Here is a 22,924-nt window from a genome sequence, read left to right as displayed (position 1 = left end):
ATACAATTCAAGAAGTTCTATATTATGAGAAATTTGGATATTTATATATATTACTAAGTGAAAATAAGATAAACTGTTTTAAACACTTGGACTGAGGATTGCTATAATTTTCGATATTTACTCATATAATTATAATATACACTTAACATATAAACATAATATTATAAGCCCTTCTTCATAATTAGGATAAAATATGCTCATGATTATCTGAAAACCGTAAATGTTCTAAATGTTCATCATAACAGCAGATCTCTCTTCTCACTTTGGTCAGGGTCGTCCAGAAACACAGGTTTTTATTCGTAATTAATAATATTTTGAAATATTTCTTCGTGATTCTCGAAAATGGAATATAAAATATATCTTATAATTATTATATTAATTATGGAAATATTTTTGAAACACGGGAATAAAAGTATCATAAGAACAAAAAATATATAACTTTATTTGTTGTTTTCCTAAATATAAGGCCCATCTTTTTTAATTTTTGGAGGATTGTTGTTTTCTTAGAAACGTTTACTTATGCATAAAAAACAACTAATAAGACGAACTTTCTGAATGCAATTCCTTTTTATTATTATTAAATTAATCTGTGGTTTTAAAACTTTGTAAAATCAATAAAATATATAAAGTGGAGCCAAATAGAGATATTTTGTAACTTCAATAATACGGTCATCTTATCTAATCTATGATTAATAATATATAGAATATTTTAGATACGATTATATCAATCTTCGATAACAATTTGCATTAAGAGATCACGGTTGCCACCGAACTGCTGAGAAATACGAATGCCACGTACACACGAACAGCTTTAACATCAGTAGTTCACGGAATTTTTTTTTTTTAATTTCGCACAAAGCTACTCGAGGGCTATCTGCGCTAGCCGTCCCTAATTTAGTAGTGTAAGACTAGAGGGAAGGCAGCTAGTCATCACCACCCACCGCCAACTCTTGGGCTACTCTTTTACCAACGAATAGTGGGATTGACCGTAACATTATAATGCCCCCACGGCTGAAAGGGCGAGCATGTTTGGCGCGACGGGGATGCAAACTCGCGACCCTCAGATTACGAGTCGCACGCCTTAACACGCTTGGCCATGCCGGGCCCGAAAAATTTTTAAAGTATCGTGACTGTATAATAATTCCATATTACAAATGTAAGGACAAAATAAAACTTTTAAATTTTATTAATTAGTTAACACGATAAAATGTCTTAATATAGTTGATATTTATCATTGTCCTAAAATTTAAATTTAGTTAACTGGATAACATCATAACATGGTTCCATATAATCGATTTTATCGTTTCTAGCGAATACATAATTCTGAAGGTGAGAACAGGTTGAAGTATAATAAAATTAATTATGTTTTAAAGCAACCTGTCGTTATTCTTCACCACTGTCCGATTAATACCCTAATGCTTAAGCTTTTTGTTATCAAATTTCCCGTCATGCAGTCTGTGTCACACAGTCCAATCAAAAGTTGCCGTCGTTGGCAATCTCTAGATTTGAGAACAATCTCTGCCTCGTCTTATTTAATGTCTCGTCCTTAACTGACAGATCCGTTCAAAAAAGTTGTAAATCATTTCGATGAAGAAGTATCAATAAACTTGGATATTTTTTTTCCATTTCCCTCTTCCGCTCTCTCTTCTGCTTTACGTGCATGATGCTTTACTTTGAAACAGTTGCCGCTAGACTGATCCAGAAGATTAGGCACAGCTGAAGTTGTGTCAGGCCTTTTTTCCTTCAACATGTTTACATACAAAGTGAAGGAAACACTTTGTAAAAGCAATAAAATTTGCACTTATATAACCTCATTACATACTCCTTATAACCCTTTGTGAAAACTTTGATTGATCCTCAATCGTTTTTTGTTGTTTATTGTTTTTTTTTTTCGCTAAATCCATCTGCTGTTCATATCGGCATATATAGTTTCCGATTTAACGAACTGTAATAATTAATTCAGACAATAGTGAAGCAATCGGATTACAACGACTAATTTATACACGTTACTTTTAAGGTACCCATTTCTTAAAGTGTATCAGCATAATACCAGAAAATTGTAATGGGTAATTTTTACCATTAACAGAAGTGTAACAGTAACTTTCAGTTTAATCAAAATCTCAAATGGCAATAAATGTAGATTCTTAAAATTAGTCTTCACTGTATCTTTCATTATGGTATGGAGTTTCTACTTTACAACATATTTAATATGTATAATATATTATTATCATTTTCTGTTCGAAGCAAGTTACTTTAAGATCCATCATGGAGTTTATTCCATAATGATAAATATAGCTATTTTGAATAAGTTCTGATTAATAAAGATTAGAATGCATGGTTTTCTATATGTGTTTGTTTTATTATGAAACCCGGCTATGCTATTAAGTTTAAGTGAATTGCAAATTTATGATGAAATATATATAATTGCGTGTACGTTGGCGCTTAACAACAAACAAATGAAACTTTGTAAATTAAAATTAAGAAACATTAACATTTCGAACGATGAGATATTTAAATAGGTGCCTTTTTTCAAATATGTAAGTTAACTTTTTCACTTCATTTGATTATTTATTCATTAACAAGATATTTTGCAAAATAATTTTCTTAATTATATAAAGAAAAGTGTTAAAGGTCATCAATAAATAAAATAAGATGAAAGATAGGATTATATGCACTTTTTATAATTCAGAGTGTATAACTAAAATACATTTTTTAAAATTTTCCCTTAGCCAGGCAGTAGGTCATCACGTGTATCTAACCACTACAATCGATCGTGGCGATTGTAACTATCAATAGACAGGTAGTGTACGTGTATATATATATATATATATATATATAGAAAGAGAGAGAGAAGATTAATCTTGATAATGTTAAGTAAATTAAATTAAAACAAAGTCAAAAGGAAGGACTGCGTTAAAAACAACTAGCAGTAATCCGAACCTCTGACTAGTTGTATTAGTTTGTTATAACCAAAAAAAGCCTAAACAAAAATAAATCAAAAAAGAAAAATTCTCTACTAATTCAAAGAATCCTGGGGTGCAAACTATAATATGGAATATAAAATGTACCCTAGGTTTTGGAGATGACTGAGGAAGTAGGACCCACATTGCAGTGAGGATACACCATCTATCAGTCTTAACCACCACTTGCCAGTCTTGCATGAAGAAATAAAATGAAGTAAAATAATAGCCACATAAATTAAAATAATAGAAATAGAAATTAGGAGAGCGAAATGTGAGTGCTCAAACCTATAACGTCCCACATTGATATCACCCTTCACTCTCTGCAGACACTTGTGGGAAGATGACTGTTCTCCAAACGAAAGAAGAAGAAAATGGTAATTTTTTCTTCATTAACAAGTTCTAATATAATTATTTTAACAGAGGTAATAGGGTGAATTCTAAAATGTTTCAATTCTATGGAATTCAATAAATTATTTCTAACTTGAGATCTATGCAAATTTATACGTATATGCAATGAGTTTAAAGTTTGACCTACATATTCCATGTTACAATTAGTACATGTTAATAGATAGACTTTTTGTATTTTACAAAATGAATTTGTGTAGGTAAGAGGGTGAAAAGTATTCAGAACAAGACATGTCAGACATATTTTGCTATTACATTTTATAACATTTGTAGCCATATAATTATTATAATCAGCTTGCTAGGCTAAATTATAGTTTCAAAATATGTTGTTAGTTCAAGCTGTTACACTTAACTTCATAGAGATTGAATAAGGTAACGGAAAAGAGCGAAATAGCAACAAATTAGATACATTGAATATATTTAAAGAGAATATTAATACTGATAGAGTTAAGTATATTAAATTAAAACAAAATCAAAAGGAAGAACTACGTTAACAATAACAAATCCAAATCTCTGACCATTTATATTAGTTTGTTATCATGGTAATATCTTATTTTTTCGTTACCTCCAAAACCTAGGATACATTTCATATCCCACATTATAGCTTGTACCCTGGGACTCTTTAAATTAGTGCAGCGTTTTTATTTTTTAATTTATTTTTCTTTCAGCTTATTTTTTATTACAACAAACTAATATATGTATAGATATATAAATAGATATACTATATAAGTAGTAGATAAAATATAGAGAGAAATATGAGCTTAATGGTCTCACGAGATGATTTTACATGACGAAATAGAATATATGAGATGAAAGTGTTATCATAATCGTCAGTTTTCTGTACGTTTCAACATATTAAAATAAATTTAAAATATTTTTCATGTTACTTGAAAATTTTTTTTTTTCATTCGAAAGTGTGTAATACTTGATTACTGGTAAAATTATCGGATTATTAAAGCATTCGTTGCAAGTCGTGCAATTCTGTATAATCACGTTCTGAAGTGACTAAATTCAGAATAAAGAAACTAACCATTCGGTAATTATAATAATAAATGACATGATAGAAGTCAATATCTGATGTCTCTACAACGTAAAATTATAATCACAGTTTGAATAAAAAATAATTTTTAAATTAAAAGGAGCAGTTAAAGAACAATCCAGAGTAGAGGATTGTTTTTAATTTCGCGCAGAGCTACTCGAGGGCTATCTGCACTAGCCGTCCCTAATTTAGCAGTGTAAGACAAGAGGGAAGGCAGCTAGTCATCACCACTCACCGCCAACTCTTGGGCTACTCTTTTACCAACGAATAGTGTGATTGATCGTAACATTATAACGCCCCCACGGCTGAGAGGGGGCGAGCATGTTTGGCGTGACGCGGGCGCGAACCCTCGACCCTCGGATCACGAGTCGCACGCCTTACGCGCTAGGCCATGCCAGGCCCCAGAGTGGAGGAACAACAAGAAATGGCGTATTAATATGATGCCTTATTGTATTGATAAAACAAATTGCCACTCAAATTTATTTCAAATTACCTGACGTAATCTAGATTTTTTAATCAAATGTTAAATGTATCGGAAGTTAAAATATCCTACCACCACTACCAAGAGGTAACACTAAAATACATTCAATAAGAAATTCAATTTCCACCAAACAACTTGATAAGGTTTGAAGAATTGTAGTGAGGTATGTTAGAAATTATTAACTTCGTTTTATTTATTGATACTGCAAGGAAACTGTAACACTCAACACTACTACATGACAACGTTACACTGTTTATTGTTCTGTATTCCGAAAGTTGCTAACTTACTTAATGTGTGATTTAAAGTTGTTCTTAAATATCCCTGTATAAATATATGAAATTGTCATGGAATTAACCATCCAATGACTGTTTAATTTAGTCACACTTTTTATGACATACGTTATTTTCTTACAGTACGAATTAAAACAAAATGTACACGTCCTCTATCTTAATGGCTTGTGCCACTACACTTGCACTCTTGTATGCAATCGTGTCGGTCAGTTACCTTTCTTTCTTTGTGAACCTGACGGTTCGCTCCTCTACATAAAAAAAATTATCTCAACCCATACCAGCCGTTTTTACATATATATTTTTCTCTACAAGTGGGTTTTCTCGTCATCACGTATACTGTTTTATTTAGACACACTAATCTATGATGATTAAAGTTAAAATTCATGTGTTTAGAAGTTACAAAAATTAACTTCGGTTTTTTTATGTTGTTATTAATCATTTTAATTCTGTAAACTTAATTTAACATGGCTAATTTTACAGCTGGAACTAACGTCCAGACGACTTTTTCTTTGGAAAAAGACAGTAGAAGAGCAGAAAGAAAAAGTTGCAGACATGCGCAGAAAAAACGAAGCTCTTGTATATAATATTCTCCCTCCTCATGTCACTAAGCGCTTCCTTGGACGAAGGAAAAATGATGAAGTAAGTTTTTTATTTCTTTAACTGTTCTTTATGTGCATTTCAATCACGTGAAAGTAGAGAATAAAAAAGTTCGTGTTACACCATCTTTGGATAAACAAAAAAAACTGGTAAAAATATAAGGTAAAATGATAATGCATATCAATGAATGTGACCTGTAGCATAGAAAAAAGAAGTGTAGATTCATTTCTGCATTATTTTTAAGTAATTATTAGCTGCTACCCTAAACTATGCCGCTTGGTTGGCACAAACGTTATCCTCAGGTGTTAACAAACGTCCATATCAAAATTATTTTCCTACTATTATCTACATAAATGTAGCTCAAAACTACTGCATCAACGTAAATATCTATCTACTGCTTACTTTGTTGAACCTGTGATATTTCAGAGGTGTTTACCATAAATAAAACACTATTACATTAACGCATCAGTCTTGGATCACGTTATATAACTTTTGTCTTGAAATGACAAGAAATACGATCCCAACAACCAAAATAATTTGTTTAAACATTTCAGCATAAGCTTTATTTTGAAGAACTTGCAGTGTCACAAACTAGACGTACTGTCTGGTGTCTAAATTATGGTAACTGAAAATAATACAATTATTCAAAAATATAAAATAACAGCTAAATAATTAAAAAGGACACTTATGTTCAAAACACTTGGAAATCAAAAATATTAGAATATTTGGCACAACCCACTACTTAAATATGGAGAGTTGAACGTCAATTAAGGCACATTTTGAGAAAATATAGATATCCTGAATTGCTCAAGTATAAATGAATAACAATAGAGGAATAACAGGATTAAAACTGCACTACTGGTATACCAATCTTGTTAACAAACTGAAGTGTAAGCACGTTAAGTGCATTCTTAGAAATGCACATTTATCTTCATATAGACTGTTAAAGAAGAAGATTACTACCTAAATCTTCACTAATGAACAAGTCGAATATAGTTATTACAGAAATGTTTATCAAATACAACAAGACTTATCCTCAGATCTATTACTTATATGTTACAAAACTAGTCTATTCATTTTATATGAGTCCTTTTGTAAATAATGCTTCTACTAAGACGGCTTCTAGAATACACTGTAATTTAGTTATCAGCGTCCTCTATTATCGACTTTGTTTAGGTTTAGATGATAAATAAATTTCCTGGCAATGTCGGGTTTTACTTATTCATATATTCATTAACACTAAAATATTCAAAGAAAATATTTTATATAACAGTTTCCTTAGTTTTCATTACAACAGCCCGTAAAATACATTTTCCTCAAATCTTTGCACTAATTCCTGAAATAATATATAATTAATAAATAATTAAAACTACAAAGAAAAATCTAAAATTAGAAAAACTCATTGGTCCTAATGTAAAGTTGACAGTTATGGTAAAATTCTATATATTTTCCTAAGCTCTATTTTATTTGATTCAATGATGTACAACACATAAGAGCTTTGTTTTTAGGTTTGAAAGATTTACTTTACAAATATTGTCTTTAAGAACTAATATTAAGTTAAGTAGTCGAAACACCAATAAATGAATGTACAGTTAATGAATTAATTAAATTATGTATTGCTTCGCTTCAAGGTATATTTCAAAAATTTTGTAATAACCTAACTTAGAGAGCAATATTTGTGGAATCTAAACATAATACTGGAACTTTTACTTTACAGGAGTTATATAGCAAAAGCTACAACTCAGTAGGTGTGCTATTTGCTTCTATTCCGAACTTCTCAGAATTCTACATGGAAGAAACGGTAAATAAGCAGGCGTTAGGATGTCTTCGTATCCTAAACGAAGTGATGTCCGATTACGATGCAGTAAGTCAAGCTTCTACTTAATTGTGCTAAACGATCTGTTATGAAACCATTCCCAACAGTTATAGGATGAATCGTGTTATAAGGTAGAACATTAGAAATACTATTAACTTTGTTTACACCGGAATCCCCGAAACTGAAAACATAGTTGACCACTTTTCGTTTCAAGTTGATATGACATAAAGTTTCATGAAGGAAAGACAATGTAGTTGTATAACTTACACGTTTTACAAGAGGAATAAATTGTGACTTTGTATAGTAGCTGTTTAAAGATGCAGATTAATTATTCGGTCGCTATAACCTTAGTCGAGTAACATTGATTTAATAAATGAATAAATATCGCATATTAGTCAAGAAACACCATATAAATATACGTGAATACCTTTTAAAATCAGTAACTATTTTTCCTCGAAATAATAAAAATACTATAATTTTCTTACTCTGTTTTACAGTTGTAATACTTAGAACATACTATATCTATATTTATACTTCATTTGAAAGAAAACTCAGAAAAACAGCATTCAAAGAGGTTCTTGGAATCTCAAATGCCATAGAATGATTTTGGGCTTGCGTTGTTGTACAAGTAAGAAGCCCAAAATAAACCAGTATAAAGGAACACCTTTATACCTATATTAATAAATATATCCAACATCTAAGCATGCTCTCTACATTCCTACACTCAATTACACAATCGCCTTCAAACATATGGTCAGCTACGGGTCAGTAACCCTTTCTTTCTTTGTGAACCTGACGATGACCGAAGAAGGTCGAAACGTTGTTCGATCCTCTATTAGTGCTTTCTCTATCCACACCAGCCGTTTTTAAATATATAACTTTCTCTACAAGTGGGTTTTCTCGTCATCACGGAAAAAGAAAACAACATTTTTGAATTTAAGCTAGCGCCTTACCAGCTTTCACTTGCAGTAATGGAACCATTTAATGGTCTAGCACAAACTATCCTTATGTAATGGTGATGAGTGTTCAGGAAAAATGGGAGAACATTGTCTATTATATAGTTTGAGTTTCGAGTTATTATCGTTAAAACAAAACAAACAGTTTTGGCTTTACTTCTTTTGTATTCCTATGCACAAAGAAAGGCTAATATACCTTATATCATATTACTTACATTACATTTTTAATTAATCTTTGCCAATCTGTAATTTTAAAAAAAGCTGTTTGATAATAATTTATTTCTACCAGTTACTTGAACAACCAAGATTTAAAGATATAATTAAAATCAAGACAATTAGGTCTACCTACATGGCTGCCAGTGGACTCAACAGAGAAGAGTTTATGAAGGTATCTTAATATAGTTGTTTCTTATTATCAGAAAATATTAGACGAGAAAAAATTTGACAAAATGTTTCAATTAAGAAGTATATGCTTATATAAGGACTGTCAGTGGCCAAAAGTCAAATTAAAGTCCATATTATAGTATTATTTCATTAACATGTATAGAGGGAGAGTGAAGTAATTTTTTGGTACCAATTTAAGATCACTGTGGTCAACAGAAACAAAACTGCAGACATTTGCACTAGGTCCTGAAAGGGTGCAAAAAGATTATTATAAAAATCAATTTTAGTATTTTTTCCTACTCTAACTATAAAGAAATTTGGAATTTTTTAGTTTATTTCCTTAACAATTTGACTTTTTGTGGTATTATATCTGGAAAAATTGAACCTACTATTGAAAAGGCACAGAAACGCCGAAATCTTCTCTTTATAAAGTATATGCTTATATAAGGTCTTATGTATTTTAAGTTATTTCGGAGGAGTTTCCATTTTATTATATTACGTATTTCATGCATTACTATTTTAAATAACCAGGAACTTGAATTTAAATTTAGAAGTTAATTAAGTGTTAACATGTATCACATTTATCAAGATTGATACACACAATCTTCTTTTCTGGCAGAATTGTATTTTAATATACAAACAAAAAACAATACAATTTATAATAACAGTTATTACCAATAGTTATTACAAATAACGATTTATATACAACATTTTTACAAACTTACAGACAACAATGAGTTTTATACTCGGTCTAGAACTAAATATTTTATTGACGATCCAAATTCACTAAAAGCAAATTAATTCTGAGTTTATATTATTGTACCTCGCTTAAGTTAGCTAGCTTGGTTGGCCTCACAACAGTTAAAGCTCACTTATTACCGAGGAAGGTATTTAATGTCCTCGTAGAAATATTAACGTCCAAAGTAATTCACTAAAGTTAAACGGTTTGTAATGTTTAAAATCTATAAACATTCTTGGTCAAATTTTGTAGTTTCAGATTAATATGCGTTAATCAAAATTATAGTTTCCGAGACCTTTAGCACACTGTTTGTAGCTGACGAATAATATTCATTTTCTGTCTTTCGGCTTGCCGCTTTTTATAGGAATCACAAGAGTTTGTAGAAATTTCAAAAATGTTCTAGCCTGTTCTCGTGAAACAAATATTGTTGATTTTTTACTTTCAAGAATTTGAGTACAAATTTCGAGAACAGGCAGAACTTCGCAATACACAGTTAAGAATATACATCACATGCAGAAAGAAAACTGTACAGAAACAAGAGTAGGCACTAAAATATATGTACAACGGTAAATTCGTCACAAAGGACTGACAAAATCAGTGACCCATAGTCAAATTAGAGTCTGTATTCTAGTATTATTTCATTGAAACTTGTAGGAAGTGGGCGAAAGATTTTTTGGTACCAAAATAAAATTACTGTGATCAACAGAAACAAAGCTACAGACATTTGCATGAGGTCTTGAGAGAGAGTGTTATTTTGTACAAAAATTATGTTTGCATATGCAAGCTAGATTTTTGTAAAAAATAATTTTAGGATTTTATCTTCTCTAACTCTAATGAAATTTGGTATATGTTATGATCGTTTTGTAATAATTTGACTTTTTACGGTTATTATAACTGTAAAGAAAGAAACCTATTTTTGAAAAGGTACAAAAATGCCTACATTTTTTCATCCTCTACTACAATGTCAGTCCTGGTATGGCCAGATGAGTCACTTATTCGAATCCCGTAAACGCACATGCGCACTTTTTCAGTCGTGGGAACGATATAATGTAACAGTCAATCCCACTATCTATTAGTAAAGAGTAACCAAAATGTTGGCGAAAGGGAGGGTATTCTCTATGGCCTATTATTTCCAAATTAAGGACGACTAACGCAGATAGCCTTCTAGTAGCCGTGCGCAAAGTTAAACTAAACAAACAAACCACATTTTACCAAACCAACAATTTTCGTGTGCTCGAAGTTTTAACAAAAAAAAGCACCTTTATAACATACTAAAATATCTAAGAAATAGAAATTGAATAGATCCTAACCCACCGTGAGTATCGAAATCCGTCTTCTATCGTTTTAAGTCCGCAGACATGCTGCTGTGCCGCTGAGAGTCCAAAATAAGTGCAAACAATAGACAAGCGCAACAAAAAAAATTGTAAAAAGTTTGTTTATTCAGTTGTGTTGTTTTTCCTTTTATATCTCTTCAACCAAAATAATAATGAAAATCATCAAATTAACATTATAACTTTGTATTATAATTGTTTTTATCTAATATAAAGCGCCTCCCAGTAGCACAGCGGTATATGTGCAGACTCATAGCGCTAAAAACTGGGACTCGATACCCGTGGTAGGCAAAACACAGATATCCTATTGTGTAGCTTTGTGTTTATTTCTAAACAAACAAACAATAATATAAAGCAATTACAAAATTATAGTTCAACTGCTGGTAGTAACGATTCTGCAAATGAAGGTATATATATATATATATGTATATCAACTTTATCACTTTTCAAAATTCAACAAATAATTCTTTGGTTAACTAAAAAAGCAAGAAAATCCAAACTAGTCTTTATATAATAATTTCAGAAAATGTCCATGCGTAACTATTCTGTTCCAACAGGAAAACTCTCAAGGGAAAGAGCGGTAATGCCATCTAGCGCAGTTGACCGATTTTGCTTTAACACTGAAAGAAACGCTGATCAACATTAATAAAGTTTCAATAATTTTGTTTTACGAATTGGTAAGTTATGTATTGTTAAAATTGAAACAAATGATGTTCTGATTATTCTACACTGCTTGAGACAATTTATACAATTGGAAATATTAATAGATGTTTTTCTTACATTTGTTTAAAAATAACTGAAATCAAGCTACTTCAGAACATTTTCTTCTTTATGACCAATTGTTTGTTTGTTTTGTAATTTCGCACAAAGCTACTCGAGGGCTATCTGTGCTAGCCGTCCCTAATTTAGCAGTGTAAGACTAGAGGTAAGGCAGCTAGTCATCACCACCCACCGCCAACTCTTGGGCTACTCTTTAACAACGAATAGTGGGATTGACCGTCACATTATACACCCCCACGGATGGGAGGGCGAGCATGTTTAGCGCGACGCGGGCGCGAACCCGCGACCCTCGGATTACGAGTCGCACGCCTTACGCGCTAGGCCCTTTATGACCAAAATGCAGCCTTTTTTATGACAAAAGCTTCAATGTTGTGAGGATTTATCAAATCTTTGGAGTGTGATTTGTTACGTAGATAAAGTGAAGATTGCTCTGAGAAATGACAGAAAATATATTAGGTAAATGTACACACTGAAGGGGCCATCTATGTTTTCCTGCTTTTTTTCTTATTTTGTAGTAATCCTCGAAAAGGACCCCGTAAAGAAAAAAAAATATTGCCTCTTATCACAACTTAAACGAGAGCGCTATTTAACAACTTCTAGCTCTGAAAATGTTCCATCAGCCCTTTGACTACAGCTGTTTCAAACGAGCGCGAAATTTATGGGAGTCGTACACTGTATACAGCACACTCACATTTAACTGCTGGAGACAGACCCTACCTATATGGTGAATCAACAGACAATGGGTTAAAGTTTCGTTAATTTTGCAAGTTGTTCTTTTTTTCTGAAAGTTATACATCATTAATTGTCGTCCACGTATACGTAATCAAAGATTTATAATCTCTATAGGTTTTCCGTATTACAACAAGACGATAAAGCATATCCAGTTATCGAATGTCGAAATTATTTTTGTCATTTTTTTCAGGAATCAACCAGTAACTTATCACAGCAGGAGTGATTGGTGCTGTGAAGCCACATTATGATATGTGGGCCAACACAGTCAACGTAGCCAGCCGAATGGAAAGTACTGGCAAAGTGGGTTGCATTCAAGTAATGTAATATTTCTCAAAACTTTAAGCAATCAGAAATAATTCGTTTTTTAACCGCACTTTATATTATGTACGTTAAAAGAAGTTTAATTTTCACTTTTATTATTTATAGAGATAAAATAAATGAAGAGGTGTAATGAAAATTTTATGAATGTTAATTTATGTCAAATTTTTACATATTGTAGGTAGTTGAAGCTACAACTAAGATTCTTCAGAATTTCGGGTATATTTTTGAACAAGAGGTTTGGTAACTGTAAAAGGAAAAGGAAAAATAATGACCTATTACTTGATTGGTAAAAATTCACGAAATAGATCATTAGAGGTTTAAAGTGATCAACTTGAACTTTTCCATCAAATGAAATAATATAGAAAAAATTATTGATAAATCATCAGCAATGATTTATAACTAAAATAAACAGTGACGTACTCACTTGATTGAGAGGGAAAAGTAGAAACACTAAAATCTTCTTTATCCTTAATAAATCATATTGAAGAATAAAATGAGAAGGGTTGTTATAGTTGATTGATTTCAATAAATCACATTGAAGAATAAAATGAGAAGGGTTGTTATAGTTGATTGATTTACTTTTTTATTACAGAAGCCATTTTTAAGTCAATGTTAGAATATTTATTATTTATAGCTGAGTGTATTCGCATTACTGTGTACTCATTGAATAGAGAACTACTTTTCCAGCAAACAAGTAACATGTCTATGTAAGTATAATAATTATTAAGTTAAAAATATAGAATTAAGCAAGCCCATTTATTAGCAGCACTTTATGATTACCTTGTTACCTTAAGTTCATTAAATGCACAGTCAACATACACGATAATTAAATTTTCGAAGCTTAAAGTCATAGTACTTGTACTTTTAAACTAAGTTTCTGTTTCCTTTTATTTTAAATTACTTAACATCCTCAGCATTAAAATACAAATTAAAATAAATATAACTACATTTCAGAATATTTATGGCATACTGAAAGTTTCATTCTCAAAAAAGAAATAGATGTAAGTGCCGTGGGATAAGATATATATTTTATAATTTGTGAAATAAAAGGTGCTGGTGTTCCGTTGTTTCCGATTTTATCATGAGCTTTAATTAGGACTAAATATGTAACAACTTTTTCAATTAAGTATTAAGCAACTATAATCCAAAACAGAAATAACTTTGGATATAAGAATTCTGCGAAGTCTAAATTTTTCAATAAATTATATATTTAGTTTTTAAGCCTTGTCTTTCAAGTATCGCTTGATGTACATATTAACACTTGGTAATAATTCTGTATTAAAGCAATTAACGAGAGTTAAAACAGCTTCTTGTAGGTTTGAAAACTTAATGGACTACAACAACCTCTTAAATAAAAATGGTACAATGGTTCAGTTTCTATGTTGAAACTGCACTATAGAGGACAAAATGTTGTTCCTTTTTATTTAACATAAAGTTTTCAAACCTGCTATGTTTCCTATGTTCAAATTTCCACTGAAACAAATTATTCCACAAATATCATGTTACAATATTAGAATTTAAAAACATTAGCAATGTCAGAATTTCAGAATAACGATACAACTTAATAAAATAATAATTATTTTTCTTAATGTCAACGTTGTACAATTACAATTATTCAAAATAATAATAGTTTTTTTTTTTCTATTCATAGATGTAGGTAGTTCATAAATTTAAAATATTTTATTCTTTTCTCCCTCAGTTTATATGTATATTTAGTAAGGTATTACTTTTTTATTTTTCTAATAATTATTATGTGTTCCTTCTACATTTTAAATATAAGATATTGTACTGACTTTTTTTTTTTACATGTCACAAAACAAGGGCATTTATATTTACAGAATGTCTGACAAACTTTTATTTAAAATGGACGGTGTTAAATAAGTGTTACATTTAAATCTCATTAAATAAATACATAAAACTAGAGATGCAAGTTTTTGGAGGATAAAAATACAAAAATAATACAATACTTTGTATAAATTTTATAAATGTCATGTCTCTCGTATAAAACTAACACAGTTATAGTGTATATATATCTGTGTCAAGCACTGTTACGCATAAGCTTTGTCTTCTACACATATTAAGTGCTACTTCTACCACCTGGTTAGGCATGCGTGCTGAGCATATTAAAAGTCCGTGGAATTTTTAGGGCATATTGTTGCTGTTTTTGTTTAAATAAACACTTTATTTTTCATATTATCAACAGAAAATATTTGTTCGATTGAGTAAAAGTTACTAAAAGTGTTGTCACACAAGTTTGTGTATGAGTAAACTAAATCAACTCTCTAGAAATCATAATATGCACACAATAACCATCTTCACCTCCTTCAGAACTCTTTTAATAAAACCATTATATTATTTATTGTGTCTAGTCCTGTTAGACTAGGCTAAAGTCAATATATATATTAAATAAATATATTTTAAAGTATTATTTACTTAAAAAGTAATATTTCAATTGTATTTTTCAGGATATTTTGTTGTTTTTAACTGGTTTCTTTATAAGCATATATACATTTTTAAATAATTTGAACCCATCTGAAACTCAAGTAGTTGTCAACTTTTCATACAGAACACAAAATATTTAATTTATTTTGTAAAACTAGCCGAAAGATCTTCTGTGTCACTTTGTTCTCATGATGGTCGGAATATAAATATTAGTTGTCAACATTTTACATACAGATGAAAATACAAAGTATAGTTTATTAGCTGGAAATAGTGTTTCTGTATAACTAGTAAGTCAAAGTGTAAAGTGAACGTCTATTCTAAAGTGGAAAAATAAATTAGTGTAAATAAACTACTCTGTCTCAAACTTTATGTTATTTTATTGTTTTTGTTTTTATTGAGTGAACTAGAAATATTTAATTCGTGAGAAACTAAGAACATGTAAATTCAAGACACCATATAGGAAGCTACGTCTTTCTTTCTGGATATTGTGAATTCAAGATCTTTTCCTTCACTAATGACGCAAGAAGACAGTAATATATATATATGTATATTTATATCAGGGAAGTATTTTCCAATGACGATGATATCACATAGGACATTTATCTTTAGTTCTGGATCTATTAATGTATACTTGATTGTTAAAGTCAGTTATCAGTTTTTTGTTATTTTTTAAGGTTACCTATATTCATAATATTTGCTATACGTTTTGGTACTTTGTTGTTAGAATAGTTAAATGTTTGTTATTCTTTAAAGTTCAACCTCTGGAGCACAATCAACAGTAGAAACATCGTAAAATAATGATAAAAAGTAAACTTTTACATAATAATTTGAACATTTTTCCGTTATTGAGTTACGATTTGCTTGTTTGTTTTGGAATTTCGCACAAAGCTACTCGAGGGCTATCTGTGCTAGCCGACCCTTATTGAGTTATACTGATAACATATTAGAGACATTACGGCCCGGCATGGCCAAGCGTGTTAAGGTGTGCGACTCGTAATCCGAGGGTCGCCCTTTCAGCCGTGGGGGCGTTATAATGTGACGGTTAATCCCACTATTCTATGGTAAAAGTGTAGTCCAATAGTTGGCGGTGGGTGGTGATGACTAGCTGCCTTCCCTCTAGCCTTACACTGCTAAATTAGGGACAGCTAGCACAGAGAGCTCTAGAGTAGCTTTGTGCGAAATTAAAAAAAACCCATAAAATACTATCTCTTTATAATAAAGTTACAAACCAAAAATATTTCCTTCTTCAATTTTTATGCTCAGAATTAATAATAAAGACATACATATATATATATATTAATAATAGCTTTTATTTTTAAAACCACGCATAAAAAGATAAGTATTTATACAGTCTTCGATATGGGCAGGAAAGAAAAAAGTTCGTGATTGATAATAAAGTGTTTGACCATTACTCATATTTTGTCCCTGTTGAAGATCGAAGATATTGGAAACTGAGACGCGATATTGATGAATTGCATCTGTGGGTGCATGATAAAGTGACAGTCAATCTCTTTCAAAACTTTTTTATTGCCACAAACACAGTAGGTCGTTTCATCAGGGTTCTCTGGCGTCATCAGCTACAGCAACTACAATAGGTAAGTTATTAAAAAGCAAAGAAAACAATGAGATAATATAGCAGAAGCGTACGCTTTAGTTGATTGGTTTACAAAGCAGGGGCCCGATGCTTCAGGATATAGTTGCAATATTTATCTTTATTTACATAAAGAGTGCATAAGAAAATAGTACTACAATAAATCATCCAACAATCAAAAAGATAAAAGACACTGATCGAACAAACTGGTATACTATTTATTGCCATCACACCGCTAAAACCGAGTTTCGATCCCCGTTACGGGCAGATCACAGATAGCCCATAATGTAGCTTTATGCTTAATTCTAAACAAACAAACAACTAATTTATTCCAAACCTAAAGAAGTCGAGCACCGTTACAGCCTACATCTAGCATCATCTACATCGTTGAAAGTAAAAGGTTTATTTTAATAATTTGTTTTATTTAGCAAAACTAAAACATTAGTCTTTTTTATATTTCTTCATATTCATTGGATTTACATTAAAGATTAGCAACACATTTTAATCTGAATAGAAAATGCTTCTACTTGATCCACTGTATTGTTCCATTATATTTTACTTAATTATTCCACAGTTATCTTAAAAGTGTCCATTCACACATCGTAGTTTTCAAGTGCAATTCAAATGTAACAGGAAATTAAAATATTTCTTTAGATCATTTAGGGAAAATAAATCGTTACGTTATTCGTATCCATATTGTGCAACAGGAAGGATCTACCTGTACAATTAAATATTATTATTCAGTACGTACAATGTGAAACATGAATACTTATCATTGATAGTTTCGTCTCAAAATACATATAATGTACAATTGTACCAAACCAAATCTAGAAAAATTCTTATTTTTATTGTTTATCGTCAAATAAAACAAATATGGCTTCATGTATTTCTTTCAATTAAAAGTACTAGTAATGTCTTATTTCAAACAATAAAGCACTACTTACAAACATATAATGTAGTTAGCACACTTATTTTTATCGTTATTGATTCTCGTTTTTGCCACTATCCTTATGTTTTTAAACTCATATAATTAAAGTATCTGAAAAGAAATCCATATATTAATAGTATAAAGTTAGTTAGTTTATTTATTTGAAAATTGCAGCAATAATTTTTATACTTTTATATTCTCAATTGGATGAGCTGTTATCTTTTAGTTATGAAATCAAACTACTTTTTTTTAATCAAAATATTTAGCACTACATACGCTCTTCCAAACACCTATTTATCTTTGGAGTTTGTTCTTTCTGTTAGTGGGGATAGAACAGACATATGTCACCTATATAAAATACAGTCTTATAAACATTAACATCATAGCATTTTTTTATATTTGATCACCAGCTGATCCCAGTTTTCTTGGGTAAGTTATATATGATTGCAATGGTATTTCTTAGTCCTTCTGCATATTCTGTGTAAAAGCACTCTTTGTATAAATATTCTGCCAGAAGCTTTACTAGGAAAGAGGGAACAGTCACGATACTGTCATCGGAGGATATAGCTATTACTGTTTGTCACTCTAAATTGTAAGATATTGTTTTAATATTGTACTTGTTGAATTATTATTTTCTTAAATTAGGTTATTTATTTCTGGTTATTTTGTGTGAAGTCCTGGCCGGGTATATATTTATTAAGCGTGTTGAATTTATTTGTCAGTGTTGTTATTATAACCAAATCGTTGTTCTTGAACCCATTGCAGCGGCGTGTTCGTTTTAGACCCTATAGACCAGGGATGAGCAACTTATTTTTCATAGTAGCCACAACTGTGGCTAATGGAAACAACGTTTATTACACTATTAATAAATAATTGAAAGATGTTAGTTTAATCAAAATAATTGCTTTTCAACTAACCTTCAATGTGAAAATTGATGGAGTTTTCATCAACAAATTTCGTGAAATTTGCCTTAATATCTATCCTCAATGAACATCTCAGCTCTGCCTCTAAATTTATGTCAGTAAGCAAGCAGAGATCTTTATCTAGATTTGAGAAAATCTAACGTAGAAAATGTTGACTCATGAGGATCTAAATATGGAAAATCATTTTGACATTGCTGTCTTTAAATTTGGCTCTCATTTATTAGAATAGTGAGCCATATCTCTCTCATAGAACATTTTTGTTTACCTTTTATGTGTTCTACACTTTGCACGGTAAGTATCTCTCTTCAAATCTACACTTATCCAAAGACAAAAAAAATGTAATTTCCTTACTGAAATTTCCTAAGTCAAGTTGAAATGGATCATGAAAAAATTCAAATAATAATTTCAAATTTTTAAATTTGGAGAAACGTGATTCAAATTTTTGAGATAGATTTTTGATCCAGTTTACATAGAGATCATCTTTAGCATCAGAGAAATCATAGTTCTTATTATTTTCTATAAAAAAACGTGTCAAATTATCCTTTTGTAATTGTTTCGCAAAGAGGTTTAGCTTTAATTGAAATTCATGAATAGACTGCGACTGCTCGCTTATTTTTTACCTTTTCCCTGAAGTTTCGTATTCAAATTATCCAAGTGAGCCATCATGTCACATAGAAAGTGCAAATCCACTGCCATGATAAAGCAGTTTCAATTTCAGAGAAATTATCAATCTTACCTTTTTCAACAAGATACTATTTTATTTGAGAAAATAAGGAAGTAAATCATTCCAAGACTTTTCCTGTACTTAACCATTTTACATTTGTAAAATCAGTAAGATCATTAAAAGTACAGCGACTATTTTTCTTCAAATACTCCACAAACTGTCGATGAATGACAGAGCTTCCACTTCTAATATAATTCACAATTTTTACAAGTGTCCATCAAATTTTCAATTCATCACTTTTAGTCATCTGAGCAGATAAATTTTTCTGATGCAAAATGCAATTGAAAGATGGCAGCGTGGACTTCATATTATTTTCAATGAAATGTTGCTTCAAAACAGAAACAAATCCTAATTTCGCCTATTTAAGTCATGGCTGGAGAATCGTCTGTTGTAAGAGAAACCAGTTTTTTTTAAATCCAGGCTGAGTTTTTTGACGTTTCAAGAAAATTTTCAAAGATGTTTTTCCGTATGTTCGATCTTGTAATGCACAAAGGCCAAACATTACTTCCCTCACTTGAAGATCTGAAGTTACATATCAAACCCAAAATATCAACTGTGCAGTGTCACTCACGTCTGTTGACTCATCTAGTGCTAAAGTAAAATACAAACAAGATCTTTTAGTTGTTCAAGCAATTGATTTTCTATGTCTTTCACTAAGAATCTGCGGACAATTGTTCTTCGACTTAATTGCAAATTATTTACCTTTTGAAGAATATCATCTTTCATTTTTGAATTAAAATTATCCAATAGTTTCAATGACCACAATCAATATTTATTTCACTAGTTAAGCAACAGAGAAGGATTTCTTTTTTCGAGCTAGAATCCAAGCTACTTTAAAGCTAGCTAACGTAACTAGTTCTAACCATGATAAAAATATTTTTAGGCCTCCTTTTTGTTCATGAAGTTGTACTTTTAAACAGCTAATTTCATTCATATGATGTTTGCTATCAACTGGAAATTTTACATAAAATTCGTTGTGTAAATTATTAATGAGTTGCTTAAGGTTGTATACTTTATTATTCCTAAAAACTTTGTTACACAAAAGACACACTGGTTTATTATTTGCTTCAATCACTGCAAATTTCAACTCCCAACTTTCATTAAATTCTCGTTTCACGTTTTTCCAGTCACGCGCTATTCTCTTTTTAGCAATAATACCAAAATCAATTAAATTGTCTATATTTTCTGAGTGCTCACCATCGTCTGGATTCTTTCATTTTTGAATTATCCACTTATCCATGCTATGGGGTTAAAAACAAAATATATTTATACACTTGAAAGTTGTACAATAAAAATGTTTGCAAACGGATAAAATAAACGCACACTCGATAACAAACATGTAAACCAGACTAACGTTATAAAGTGGGCGGAGTCTATAGCAGTGATGATGCGAGCGACATTGGTGATGACGTGAGGCAGTGCAGTTGCTGATTGCCAAATTTGTCATAACAAAATAACTGATGAAAAAAGTTGATTCCTAAACTCGAGCTGGGCACATGTGACCAGTGGACATGAAGTTGCCCACCCCTGTTTTAAACGTTGAAAGTTAATTCAAAAAAATTACTTTAAACACTTTTTAATTCATTGTTTATTTCCCAATAATGTAAACAAGGAACTCTGGATTTACAACTTCAAATTATTTTATAGCATCTAATTACCATTAAATAAAACATTCGGATGTGTTTGTGGTTCAGGCTTTCAGCTAAAACATTTTCAAATTCACATATATAATACCGAAATAATAGTCTATATATAAAATGGACTATTTCAATTTCCTCATCTGAACTAGTTAATGATTTAGCTCGTGTAACTTTTTTTTTAATGTTTAGACAAGCTAATATTTTACACAAAATATCTGATCTAGTATTACGTTTTTAAAATTTTTGTAACAATATTTTTATACTTCTCTTTACTATGATGTTGTAAACTTCCCGAGTTTCATGTTTTGAACTTTAATTGTAATTGATGAAGAAACCTTCCATCATATCATTTCAACATTGCTTAAAATCTTCTAATTTTCTTTCAAAGAGGTAGTTTACCACTTACTGGCTATTACATTCTGCAAGTAACACATCTTTTAAATATGGTCGACATTTGGGCATCTTTTTTTAACAAGAAAAAACTGGAAAAGAGCAAGACACGGTGATTTTCTGATAATATATTTACCAATCATTTATCAAACTTTTAAGACAACTACTACAACGTTCTTTATCCAACATCAGTTAACTTGTAAAAATAGAATTTCAGGTCTATCTTTTGTTCCCCACAAATCGCTGCGCAAAAAGTCCTTTTGTTCCATATCAGAGACCTGATATTTTAACATGCCTCTGATTATGAATTCAAAATGTAACTATAGTTAATATAATTGTCACAGATTTTAGGCCTAATGGTTTCTAATGCTTAGTTGGTTTTTGGCATTTAAACTTTATTACAGTTTTAAATCACGTTTTCTAAAGTAATATTTTGATTAATTTCAACATCACCTAGTGAATAACCATAAACACATTTCTATGTTGCCAGCTTAAAAGCAAGCCCATACAAGAGGATGTTGCATATGGAATGTCGAATTTTTATGTGCAAATGTAAAATTCGATATCTTGTGATTGAAAGAGAAGCAATATCGTAGATTTGTCAGAATAATAAAGTATACTGTCTGGTTCATTTCAAGCTCTCTTTATTTTTCATATTTCAGAAACTAAAACATAGTTATATTGATTTTTGTCACCATGGGTAAAAGCGATTTCGTATATTTTTCTTGTACGAGTTCGAGCTTATGAGCGTACGCAGCGTCGTTAGATTTTGAGATTTTACACTGGTGAAACAAGCCTTAAAAATGGGCCTCGGGGCCGCTCGCAAACAGCTATTGATGAGGAAGAAATTAAGGCCTTAGTTGAGTCAATTACCCGCCAAACCATGAGAGCACTTGCTGACAAACTTAATGTTCATTATTCAACAGTTACCCGATATTTTGATACAACTGGTAAGGTTAGAAAGCTCGATAAATGGCTACCTCATGAATTAACTGAAAACTATCAAACAAGATGAGCTGAAATTTGTTCCTCACTCATTTCTCGCAACAAAAATGGTTCTTTCTCCATAGAATTGTCACCTGTAATGAAAAGTGGATCCTTCATCAACAATTTGAGCAGTGATTGGCTATATGCAGCTTATGGTTAGTATTTGGCGGTTGTAAGCAAGTGTGATTTATTATTCATTCTTAAACAAAGGAGAAACAATCCCAGCAGGAAAAAGATTGTTGTGAACTTGAAATTATGCAAAGATAGAAGTTTTTAGATGGTGTAAATGAACAGACTAATACCAATGCACATAGTTCAATAATTCAAAACAGTGTTGCTTTTGCAGTTTAGGTTGAGAGCTAGTGGTTTCTAATTGAAAAAATATCTAAATTAGCTTAAATTACATCAAGCATGGTTGTAAGACCCATGAACCATAAGACTAAGAACTCTGAAACAGTTCTTAAA

General features: G+C 30.8%; 1 pseudogene; it reads left to right on the top strand.

Annotated features, from left to right (window-relative positions):
* LOC143251649 (adenylate cyclase type 3-like) overlaps window positions 1-13,155 on the top strand; it is a 47,785-nt pseudogene extending 34,630 nt beyond the window's left edge.
* Window positions 13,156-22,924: the final 9,769 nt, after the last annotated feature.

Source organism: Tachypleus tridentatus, chromosome 6 (assembly GCF_004210375.1).
Source record: "Tachypleus tridentatus isolate NWPU-2018 chromosome 6, ASM421037v1, whole genome shotgun sequence".
Taxonomy (NCBI): Eukaryota; Metazoa; Arthropoda; class Merostomata; order Xiphosura; family Limulidae; genus Tachypleus; species Tachypleus tridentatus.
This window is presented reverse-complemented; position numbering and strand designations above follow the sequence as displayed.